General features: G+C 47.7%; 2 non-coding genes across 2 annotated transcripts; both read left to right on the forward strand.

Moving 5' to 3' along the window:
• Nucleotides 1-4,167: 4,167 nt before the first annotated feature.
• On the forward strand, nucleotides 4,168-4,239 carry TRNAD-GUC (transfer RNA aspartic acid (anticodon GUC)). The gene has a single exon. It is a non-coding gene; the product is annotated as a tRNA-Asp (tRNA).
• A 171-nt stretch (nucleotides 4,240-4,410) lies between these two features.
• Nucleotides 4,411-4,482, forward strand: TRNAD-GUC (transfer RNA aspartic acid (anticodon GUC)). The gene has a single exon. It is a non-coding gene; the product is annotated as a tRNA-Asp (tRNA).
• Nucleotides 4,483-11,006: the final 6,524 nt, after the last annotated feature.

Below are 11,006 nucleotides of genomic sequence, written 5' to 3' on the forward strand. Positions count from 1 at the left end.
CCAGCAGAAGAGACCAAGGAAGAAAGCAAGAGCAGCCTAACGGAAGCTAGCGAGCAAATGAAGACAGCTGAGGACCAGTCGGCGCAGAACGACCCTATGAGCAGCAATGTCGGAGCCTCGGTCAAACGGCCTCTTGAGAAGGCTGCAGACAGCAGCGCAGCGAACCAAGGAAGTGGGGAAGACGGGCCGCCTTCGAAGACGCCAACGGGCAGGCGCAGCAGCTACAAGCCACGACCGAACACCGCCAACGCAGACAAGAAGTCCGAGAAGAAGCCGCCACCGCTCTCCAGTGGCACCGGTCCACCGGGCGGCTCCGGGGGCGTCTAGCTGTGTGCTAGGCGCTAAAGGTAAACACCATGCTCCGGGCCAAAACTTTTCACTAGACCTATAATCATGGCTCCCAACCCGTCGCTTAGATTGGCCACGCTAAACGTTCGAGGTCTGGCCGCCAAGCGAAAGCAGAGCCAAGTGTGTAGGCTGCTGGTGGACTATGACCTTGACGTGTTAGCCGTGCAAGAGACAAAAGTAGATGGTGATGAAGAGACCCGCAGTATGGTGCAGCGGTTTACGCCACGCTACTACGCGGTAGTGAGCCACGCCTTAGGGACGTCGGCGGGCTGCGTGCTGTTTGTTAGAATATTACCCGGTATAACGGTGCAAGGTTTTTATTCATGTCCAACTGGTAGATTAGTTTTCTGTGATTTTGCTTTGCATGGAATTGAATGGCGGGTGGTATGTATTTATGCACCAAATGCGTTGGAGGAACGGGCTTTGTTTTTTTCCATGTTAAAAGAGTATATATCTTCTGAAAAGCAGATGGTGCTGTTAGGTGATCTTAATTGTGTTCTCAATGCCCAAGATCGGTCTAATAGAGGTTTAAGGAGCGATAAAAGTAGGGATGTTTTGAACGAGATAATTACTGAATGCCAATTAGCGGATGTGGCGGAATGTATGATAGGGACGCGAGATGTGCGTTTCACGCACTTTCAAGGAAACAGCCATGCGCGCTTAGATCGTATTTACTTGTCGCTTCAAGCAATACCAATGTGTAATAGTTACAGTGTATGTCCTATTTCCTTCACTGATGATTGTCTCGTTAAATGTGACTTAGGAAGGAAGAAAAAAGGCGGCAGCTTCTCTTGGGAGCTGTGGAGAATGAATTCAAACTTAACTACTGACGAAAGTTTCGGAGAATATGTATCGGACTGCATCAAAAAAATTCTAATGAGCGGCGAGGGTGAATTAAAAGATCGATGGGAAGTGTTTAAACAGTTCATTAAAATGAAAGCCATCGATCGTTCCGTCGCAATAATGCATGAAACAAAAAAGAAAGAGAAGGAACTGCGAATAAGCTTGGAAAAGCTGACAGAACTGGAGTGCCAAGAACCGGGAGCATACAAAAGCGACATACGGAATATTAAACAGAAACTTGAACTGCATGATGAGGAACGCTATCGCGGAGCGATAGTTCGTGCTCGAGCCGAATCCTTTGCGATAGGGGAGGCGCCCACTAAAAGGGTGCTCGGACTGGAAAAATCGCACGCTCGACGTAATCATATTGACGTGATCGAGGTGGGTGGTAACGAAGTTACAGATAATGATAGTATCGCACGTGCGTTTTTTGAACACTACGAAAATCTGTTCGCATTTAGGCAGGTGGACCTAGAACGGTTTAAGACGAACTTCTTGAAAAGAATGCCTCAACTGACTGAAAGAAAAGTTGCATTAGAAACGCCGATAACTGTTTTTGAAGTGGAACGCGCAATTGACAGTTTGAATCCTGGCAAGTCACCGGGCCCTGATGGGCTTTGCGCTCTGTGGTACAAGCGGTTTAAAAAGGAATTGTCAGCAGTACTTGTAGCAATTTTTAACGAAGCGTACGATGGTAAGGCGTTACCGCCATCTTTCGGTCAATCACACACGGTGTTGATTCCGAAGACAGAGGATGTAGATAAGTTGAAAAGTGTAAGACCATACAGACCAATAGCACTCACAAATGTAGACTATAAGATACTAATGAAAGTCTTAGCAGCTAGACTTCAGTCGGTTGTTAAAGACATAGTCGGCCCACCCCAAACGTGTGGAATTGAGGGTCGCACTATTGCGACGAATGTTCACAAGATGCGCTCAGTTCTTGAATGTTGTGACTCCCTTGAAGCGTGTGTGGCCATACTTCAATTGGATCTGGAGAAGGCATTTGATTGCGTAGCGCATGCTATTTGTTTGCAGTGTTGGAACACATTAATGTCGGATCCGTCATCACGGATGGTGTAGCTCTGGCGTATCGGAACTGCTCTACCAGACTAATTATTAACAAAGAATTGGGGGCCCCCATTAAAGTGCAGCGTTCCGTGCGTCAAGGCTGTCCCATCAGTCCACTTTTGTTTTGTATATATATTGAAACATTATATTTGTCAATAATTGAAAATAATTCTATCCGTGGTTTTCGTTTACAATCTTCAGAGGTAAAACTGCTCGCATATGCCGATGATGTGGCGGTATGTTGTATTGACTACGAAGGCATTGAAGAAACCATTCGAAGTGTTAAATTTTTCAGCGACGTTACAGGAAGCCGAGTAAACTGGGGAAAGTGTCTGGGACTTTGGCACGGCGTGTGGCCGTTCACCCCGGGCATTTTTGCCAATGTTGTATGGCAGAAAACGCCTGTGAAGTACCTTGGTGTGCCACTTGAGTTCTACAAAAATAATAATGACTACTGGCAGCAACAAGCAGAACTCTTACGCGAAAAGGCGAATGCTTGGAGGGCGAATTATCTCTTTATGTTGGCGAGGGCAACCGTGTGTAACATGTTTTTTGTGGCTAAGCTATGGTATGTGATACAAGTGATGCACTGTTCTAGGGTAAATATGCAGAAACTTCATAGGGTTTTTGCGACCTTTGTGTGGGGATCGACGTGGGAAAGGTGCAGTCGCACAAATTTGTTCAGGAGTGTGAAGTGTGGGGGACTTGGACTGGCACACCTTTTTGTCAAACAATTAGTTAATAGATTTTTCTTTTTTCGCGAGGTCAGCGACCCTTTTCTGCAAGCGGTGTGCCAGGCCAGATTAGGGCGGCTGCTACCTGAATATGTTAATAGCACGCAAGTCCTGACGGGGACGGCACAAGGTTATTTTCGGGAAGTAGTAGCGAGTGTGCGATTTTTGAGTGTGCGTTTTTCTAATGATTATTTATATTCTGTTAAAAAGAGGAAACTGTATAAAGACTTATGTGATATAGTGTTGCCAATCCCTTTGTACAGGGTGATATACAGTGCAGGCCTGGGTCAGAACGTACTCAAACGGGTTAAAAGAATGCAAGTAGCACCAAGTGCAAAAACTTTCTTTTTCAAACTGCATACCGGAACTCTCCCTGTAAGAACCTTCTTAGAGGAGCGTGGGTTTTATATGCCATGGGGGTCTCACTGCATTATTTGCAAAAAGCCGGAAACGATCGACCACGTTTTCCTTCACTGTTGGGAAGCGGTGTTCTTCTGGGATGTGTTGCAGAGGACAATCAAAAAAGAATTCCCACTAGACATACATGGAATTAGGTACCTTGCGATAGACAACGAAGAAGGTGTACCTTTCGATCTAATCATGCTGACAGGCCTGCACAGTATATGGCGCTCAAGAATGACTGGCTTCTACTGTGAACCGGATGCAAGACCAGCAAGGCTGTACTTAAGAGAGAGCATTGCTCGGTTAGTAGAAGTGGAAAAAACAAAAGAATGTCTTTCTCCCTGGGTAGCCAGGGTAGGAAGAAAACCTTAGTCACACTAAAGGAATTTTAAGTGACAACGTCAGTCAGAAGACGACTGATGGCTTTTCGCTCAATGTGTTGACAAATTGTATTGTAACCCCGTCTTGACTTCTCATGTGTTGTAAGTGTATTGTCCTTGCAAAACCGGTAATAAAGAAAAAAACAAATCCTCGTTAGTATAGTGGCCAGTATCCCCGCCTGTCACGCGGGAAACCGGGGTTCGATTCCCCGACGGGGGAGTGTTTCTTTTTTCTTCTTATTTGTAGGCGCACGCGGCGGCGCACTCGACACTCCACCCCAGTAGCTGTATCTATTTTTTCCCACTTGTGGGTAAGATTGCGCGAACGCTTTTGCGTATTTTTTTTTTCAGATCGTCTATATACTGCTTTAGTTGGCGCCTCGCATGCCTCCTCGTTAGTATAGTGGCCAGTATCCCCGCCTGTCACGCGGGTGACCGGGGTTCGATTCCCCGACGGGGAGTGTTTCTTTTTTCCTTCTTATTTGTAGGCGCACGCGGCGGCGCACTCGACACTCCACCACAGTAGCTGTATCTATTTTTTCCCACTTGTGGGTAAGATTGCGCGAACGCTTTTGCGTATTTTTTTTTTTTCAGATCGTCTATATACTGCTTTAGCTGGCGCCTCGCATGCCTCCTCGTTAGTATAGTGGCCAGTATCCCCGCCTGTCACGCGGGTGACCGGGGTTCGATTCCCCGACGGGGAGTGTTTCTTTTTTCCTTCTTATTTGTAGGCGCACGCGGCGGCGCACTCGACACTCCACCACAGTAGCTGTATCTATTTTTTCCCACTTGTGGGTAAGATTGCGCGAACGCTTTTGCGTATTTTTTTTTTTCAGATCGTCTATATACTGCTTTAGCTGGCGCCTCGCATGCCTCCTCGTTAGTATAGTCATTCCACTTCCGGACGCGCTAGCGAAAGGTTGTGTCACCATGAGCTCCGATGGAGCAGATACAGCGGCCCATATAGGTCGTGGAAACAGGTTCTTTTGCCGTAGAAAACCAAGGATATGAAGTCGTTCTGCCACAGTCACCTAAAGGTGCGTGTATTAAAAATACTGTTTTTCTACACGGAGATATCAGGGCAAGACCTTATCGTGTGGAAGATGTCCGCAACACGATGGTTCGTCTGGGAATGCTGCCCGAGGTGCTCGCTTTGGGGGCTTTCCAGATGAACCACGTATGGGCGGTGACCTTCAGCACAGCAGAAGGAATGAAGAAGATGCTCGCGGTTGGTGACGTCAAGATAAAGGAGAGGCGATGCCTCGCTATCGACACAAATAAGCAAGACGTTCGGCTAAAGCTACATTGGCTTTTGCATTATGTACCGGATGAAGATGTACGCACCGCGTTTCCGGCCTACGGGAAGGTGACGCAAGTATCGAAGGAGCGATGGCGCGCCCGTGGTATCACAGACAAAGGACCTTCGACTCGTACCGTAGCACTGGAACTGAAAACCGGAATGACCATCGAGGACCTACCACATCAGCTTCGAGTGGGTGGCATGACAACACTTCTGGTTGTGCCAGGCCGAGCGCCACTGTGCCTACGGTGTCGCCGAACGGGGCATATTAGACGTGACTGTCGAATACCGCGGTGCGGTCAGTGTAGGCGCTATGGTCATGAAGACAACGAATGCACTCAGACATATGCTGAGGTGGCAGGTACGGTTACAGCCCACCGTGTCTCGGAGCACATCATGGACCAAGTTGACGCAGAGGAAGCAGCCAGCAGCAGAATGGGGGAGCCCGTGTACACGCCCCTTTCTAAATTGTCGGCGGAGAAAGAAAAGAATGTGGAACGCGCGGAAGAGTCGGGCATTCTATCAAGCCAACCAAAGCGGTCAACGATGCTCCAGTGGACGAAAACAACAAAGATGAAGGAAAGAATACCACCGCGTCAAACAGCCAGCCAGAAGACATGGACGTCGTGAGTGCAGGCGTAAGGGGCGCAACTACAAAGCGACCGATTGAAGACGTCGCTCTTGACGGCGGCCGACTAGGCAAGGGGGCAGGGAGTGAGCCGGCGACGAAGGTGGCCACGGGCAGGCGAATGAGCACTAACCCCACACCTAACATTGGAGCGGGCACCCGACCGCCGCGGAAGCCACCCTCGTAGCAACGAGGGTTGTGCTACAACCAAGGGCCTTAAAACCATAGACGGAAAAGGACACGGCTAGAATGGCTTCAGCATCATGTGACGTGTGTGGCGGGCGCACGCCGTGTGCGTGTATACCCGCAAGTCCTTCAAGGTTTTGCACCGGCGACACCGCGCCCATGTGTGTGGTAGGAACCACGCGATCCGTTCCTACTGGCACGCGGACTTCGCAATCTAGAAACGCGTTACGGGTTGCTACATTGAACGTTCGTGGACTACGGTCTAGACGAAGGCAATATCAGGCCAGTCGTCTCTTCCGTGAGTATGACCTTGACTTGATAGCTGTTCAGGAGACCAAGGTTGAAAGTCAGGAGCAAACGGATCGCATGGTCGAACCTTTTAGGTATTTGTACAACGTTTGCGTATGTCACTCCCTTGGCACCTCTGGAGGCTGTGCCATTTTCTTGCGTAGTTCTTTAGGTCTTGTGCAAGAATATGTTTATTCTAGTGAAGACGGCCGAATTGTATTTTGTGATTTTCTGTTCTTGTTTCAGAAATGGCGCGTCATTTGTGTATATGCACCAAATAGTGTTAAAGATCGTCTCAGGTTTTTTGCAACTGTTGAACCATATTTAAAATGTGAAAGAAAAGTGATTCTGCTCGGTGATTTTAACTGTGTATGCCTGAAGGAAGATAGGAGCAAGGGATTGCCAGTTCGGGATCAAAGTGCTTTGTTTTTATCTACGATTATGCAGGAGTGTGGACCAGATGATGTTGGAAATGTACTGCAAAAAGGAAGTGGCACATTCTATACTCATTTCCAACGTGATTGCCACTCCCGTTTAGACAGAGCGTACGTGGCAGACGTGCTTGTACCACTTTGCAACAGTTATGAGGTTAAGCCGGTAGCGTTTACTGACCACAGTGTCGTGATGTTTTCAATAGGCGTAAAAAAAAGTAGGCCAGGTTTTTCGTGGAAGTTGTGGAAACTCAATAACAAATTAACGATAAAGTCTTTGTAGACAATGTGAAAGTACTTATAGAAAAATTGAACTTGTTTGAGTCGGGGAGATTTGTTGACGCATGGGAGCGGTTTATGGAAGAAGTAATAATTAGCGCTATCGAGAGATCTTCCATTTTACACCAGAATGAAAAAAGAAAAGAAAGGGAACTACAGTGTCAGCTGGAATTCTTGTTGACAGTCGAAAGCGCGCAGCCAAGCACTTTCAATGAAGAAATAAGAAAAATAAAGAATCAGCTTGAAATAATGGATATAGAAAAATACAGAGGCGCAGGTGTACGCGCACGCGCAGAACACCTCTGGCTCGGCGAAACACCGACGAAACGATCCTTGAGCGAGGAGAAGCGGTACGGTTCACGTAAGGAAATAACGCAGATAACGTACGGTGAAGAGATTACAAGGGACAAATTGATGATCCAACAAGCGTTTGTCGAATATTACAAAGGATTGCTGGGATGCAGCAGTAAAAGTGAGGCCTCTTTACACATTGAATTTTTGACACCAATGCCTACATTAGATAACGAAACCAAAGTACGCCTTGCAATGCCAATTGGCTTAACCGAAATAGAAAGAGCAATAGACGACCTAAGTGAAGGGAAAACGCCGGGTCCAGACGGACTTGGTGCTGCTTTTTATAAGGTGTTTAAGCATGACCTCTCGAAGGCTCTTTCGCGGCTCTTCGCTGAGGCGTACGAAATAAAAGATGCACCACCATCCTTTAGAAGGTCGCATATTGTACTGATACCGAAAAGTGATGATCCAGTGAAGGTGGTATCGGTGAGTTCTTATCGTCCTATAAGCCTCACCAATGTAGATTATAAGGTGTTCATGAAGGTGCTAGCCAAAAGACTGCAGACTGTAATACAACTAATCGTAGGACCTCACCAACCGTGCGGCATAAAGGGCAGAACAATAGGAACGAACATTCACACAGCGAGGAGCATCCTCGAATGCTGTGATGCATGGGACAGGCAAGTCGCCATGTTACAATTAGACCTCGAAAAGGCTTTCGATCGTGTAGTGCACGACGTACTTTGTACAGTATTGGAACATGTAAATGTCGGGAATGTTATCTTAGAAGGTGTGAAAATGTCATACAAAAATTGTGAGGCTAACATTATCATTACCAAAGAAGTCACTGAAAGTATTCATATTGCCAGGAGCGTTCGCCAGGGGTGTCCAATTTCTCCTTTATTGTTTGCTACTTACTTAGAGCCCTCTTGTTTGAGCATAATTCACAATAACAAAGTACGTGGTTTTAAGCTTATGATGGTGAAGGTCAAATTATTATCTTATGCTGATGACATTGCCGTTTTATGTGAAAACAGAGAAAATATTAGCGAAGCTGTGAGAGTAGTCGACAAATACTGCAAGTGGTCCGGTAGTGCCATAAACTGGGATAAATGTGTAGGTCTGTGGCGTGGCACCTGGGAGGCAATGCCAGATTTTTTCGAAAATGTGAAATGGAGGGACGTACCCACAAGGTATCTCGGTGCGCCACTATATGGATATAAAGATCCAGATGAATATTGGAAGGACGAAACAGAAATGCTGAGAGAGAAAGTAAATAAGTGGGGAGGGAAAAACTTCTCGATATTCGCCCGGTCAACAGTCTGCAATATCTTTTTAGCAGCGAAAGTTTGGTACGTGCTTCAGGTGCTTCAGGTGCTGATACCGCTCCAACGGAGCGGTATCAGCGGCCCAGCTTGGCCGTGGAAACAGGTTTGCTGGCTCGAGTGACCAGGATTATGAAGTTACTTTGCCGCGGCTACCAACAGGTCGAATTATTGCAAATACGCTGTTTTTGCACGCCAACCTCAGAGCAAGGCCCTACAAGGTCGAGGATTTTCGCGACGCAGTGGTTCGTTTGGCACTGCTCCCCGAGGTTGTCGCCTTGGGGGCGTACCAAATGAATCACATCTGGGCTATCACGTTCAAGAGTGTTGACGGAATGAAGAAGCTGCTTTCAGTCCGTGAAGTGACTGTTAAAGAACGACGGTGCACTGTCATTGATCCCGACGACCAGGACGTGAGGATGAATTTTGTACAACGTGCAAGACGAAGATGTGCGAAAAGCTCTTGCACCTTACGGAACGGTGACGGAAGTCGCCAAGGAAAGCTGGCGCGTTCAGGGAGTCATGGACAAAGGTTCGTCAAAGCGTTGTGTGTCCTTGAAGATGAAGCCTGGAGTCACAATTGATGACCTGCCTCACCAGCTACGCATTGCTGGAGAGAAGGCCCTCGTTGTGGTTCCTGGAAGAGCCCCGCTTTGCCTAAGGTGCCATACTTCAGGACACGTCCGACGGGAATGTAAAGTTCCCCGTTGCAGTCAGTGCCGTCGCTTCGGCCATGACCAATCGCAGTGCGTCAAAACGTACGCAAATGTCACAGGACACATGAGAGGAGAAGACGACTCCGAACTTCTCATGGATGCGGACGAATCCGAGGAGGCAGCGAGAACAGCAGAAAAAAATACACCGCAGGCAGCGCCTAACGCCGTCAAGGGGGGCGTGATAGCGATACAGACTGAAGACCAGACCACTGCGTCGAAGCAGGTTGTTGTAGCCCCGAAGATTGACGCAGCGGAGCTGAGCACAAGTACTGCTACGGAAGCAGTACATGGAAAACCTCAAGAGGAGGGAGAAGGCATGGACGTCGTCCAAACAAGCATTAGTAGTGCTCCAGCAAAGAGGACACAAGACAAGGACTGTGTCGAAGTGGTTCAGCATCCTTCTGCGAGTATCGACGAACCACCCCCCAAATCGGGAGGGCAGCGCCGGCCGACGTTTCGCCCGAAGCCCAACATCCCGTCGGACAAAAAGCCGGGGAAGACTACACCGACGTAGCAACCATGGCTCCCTTCTGGCTTGACAAGGGACGAGAGGCGACCCACAACGGGACTACGACGACCAGCGCGCTGAGGCTGCGCCAGCCTGCTGCAGAAAGCGAGCACGCCTCTTGGGTGGGCTCGAGAACTCTTGAGAAGGAAAAATTGCTGAGCTTCACTTCTCGGTGTATTAAGACTGAAGGTGAGCACGAAGCCGTTCGGCCTATTTAATTTGTCGCGCAAATGGCAGGCAGAACAGAAGCAGCACTTAAATTTGCCACCTTTAATGTAAGGAGACTGGCAGCGAGGCGGCGTCAGTATCAATTAAGCCGCCTCCTGCTTGAGAACGATGTGGACGTAGTGGCAGTGCAAGAGACCAAGGTGGAAAGTGAAGCTCAGACGAACCGCATGGTTGAGCCTTTTAGAAGCCGTTACAATGTATGCGTGTGTCATTCTGTTGGTACGGCAGGAGGGTGTGCCATTTTAATTCGAAATTCTTTAGGTGTTATTGAAGAATCTGTTACAGTTTTCATCAACGGGCGTTTTGTGAAGTGTGATGTTTTGTATCTTGATTTACAGTGGCGCGTAATGTGTGTGTATGCCCTAAATAAGGAAAATGAGTGCAAAGCTTTCTTCGAAATGGTTCAGCCCTATCTGAAGTCTCCTAGATACATTATTCTGATGGGTGACTTCAACTGCGTATGCATGCCCGAAGACAGAGTTACTAACGCGACCAGTCGAAACCAGAGCTTGTTACTTTTGAATGCAATTGTCCTGGAGCACGATTTGGAAGACGTCGGGAGTGCTCTGTCAGAAGGTGCCCGTCTGCAGTTCACACATTTCCAACAAGCAAGTCATGCAGGACTTGACAGGGTTTATGCGTCTGCTGGCCTGGTCCCAATGTGCAGTGACTACTTGATTAAAAACGTTGCGTTCAGCGATCATTGCATGGTAATGGTTACAATAGGAACGAAGAACAAAAGGTCGAAGTTCAACTGGGAACTATGGAAATTTAATATAAGGCTTCTTGAGGATGAACGTTTTGTGTTTACAGTAAAAGAAGAAAATTGACTATTTGCAAACGGGTGATCAGAGGGACGTTATTGGAAAATGGGAACATTTTAAAGAAGAAATAAAAATGATCGCTATAGAAAGAGCGAGTGCGCTGCGTCAAAGCGACAAGGCAGACGAAAAAAATTTCAGAGCCGCTTAGATTTGCTGCTGAGGTTGGGAAGTGCTCAGCCGGGCCAGTACGAAAAAGAAATAAAAGAAACCAAAAATAAGTT

The sequence above is a fragment of the Dermacentor andersoni genome, chromosome 4, assembly GCF_023375885.2.
Source record: "Dermacentor andersoni chromosome 4, qqDerAnde1_hic_scaffold, whole genome shotgun sequence".
NCBI lineage: Eukaryota > Metazoa > Arthropoda > Arachnida > Ixodida > Ixodidae > Dermacentor > Dermacentor andersoni.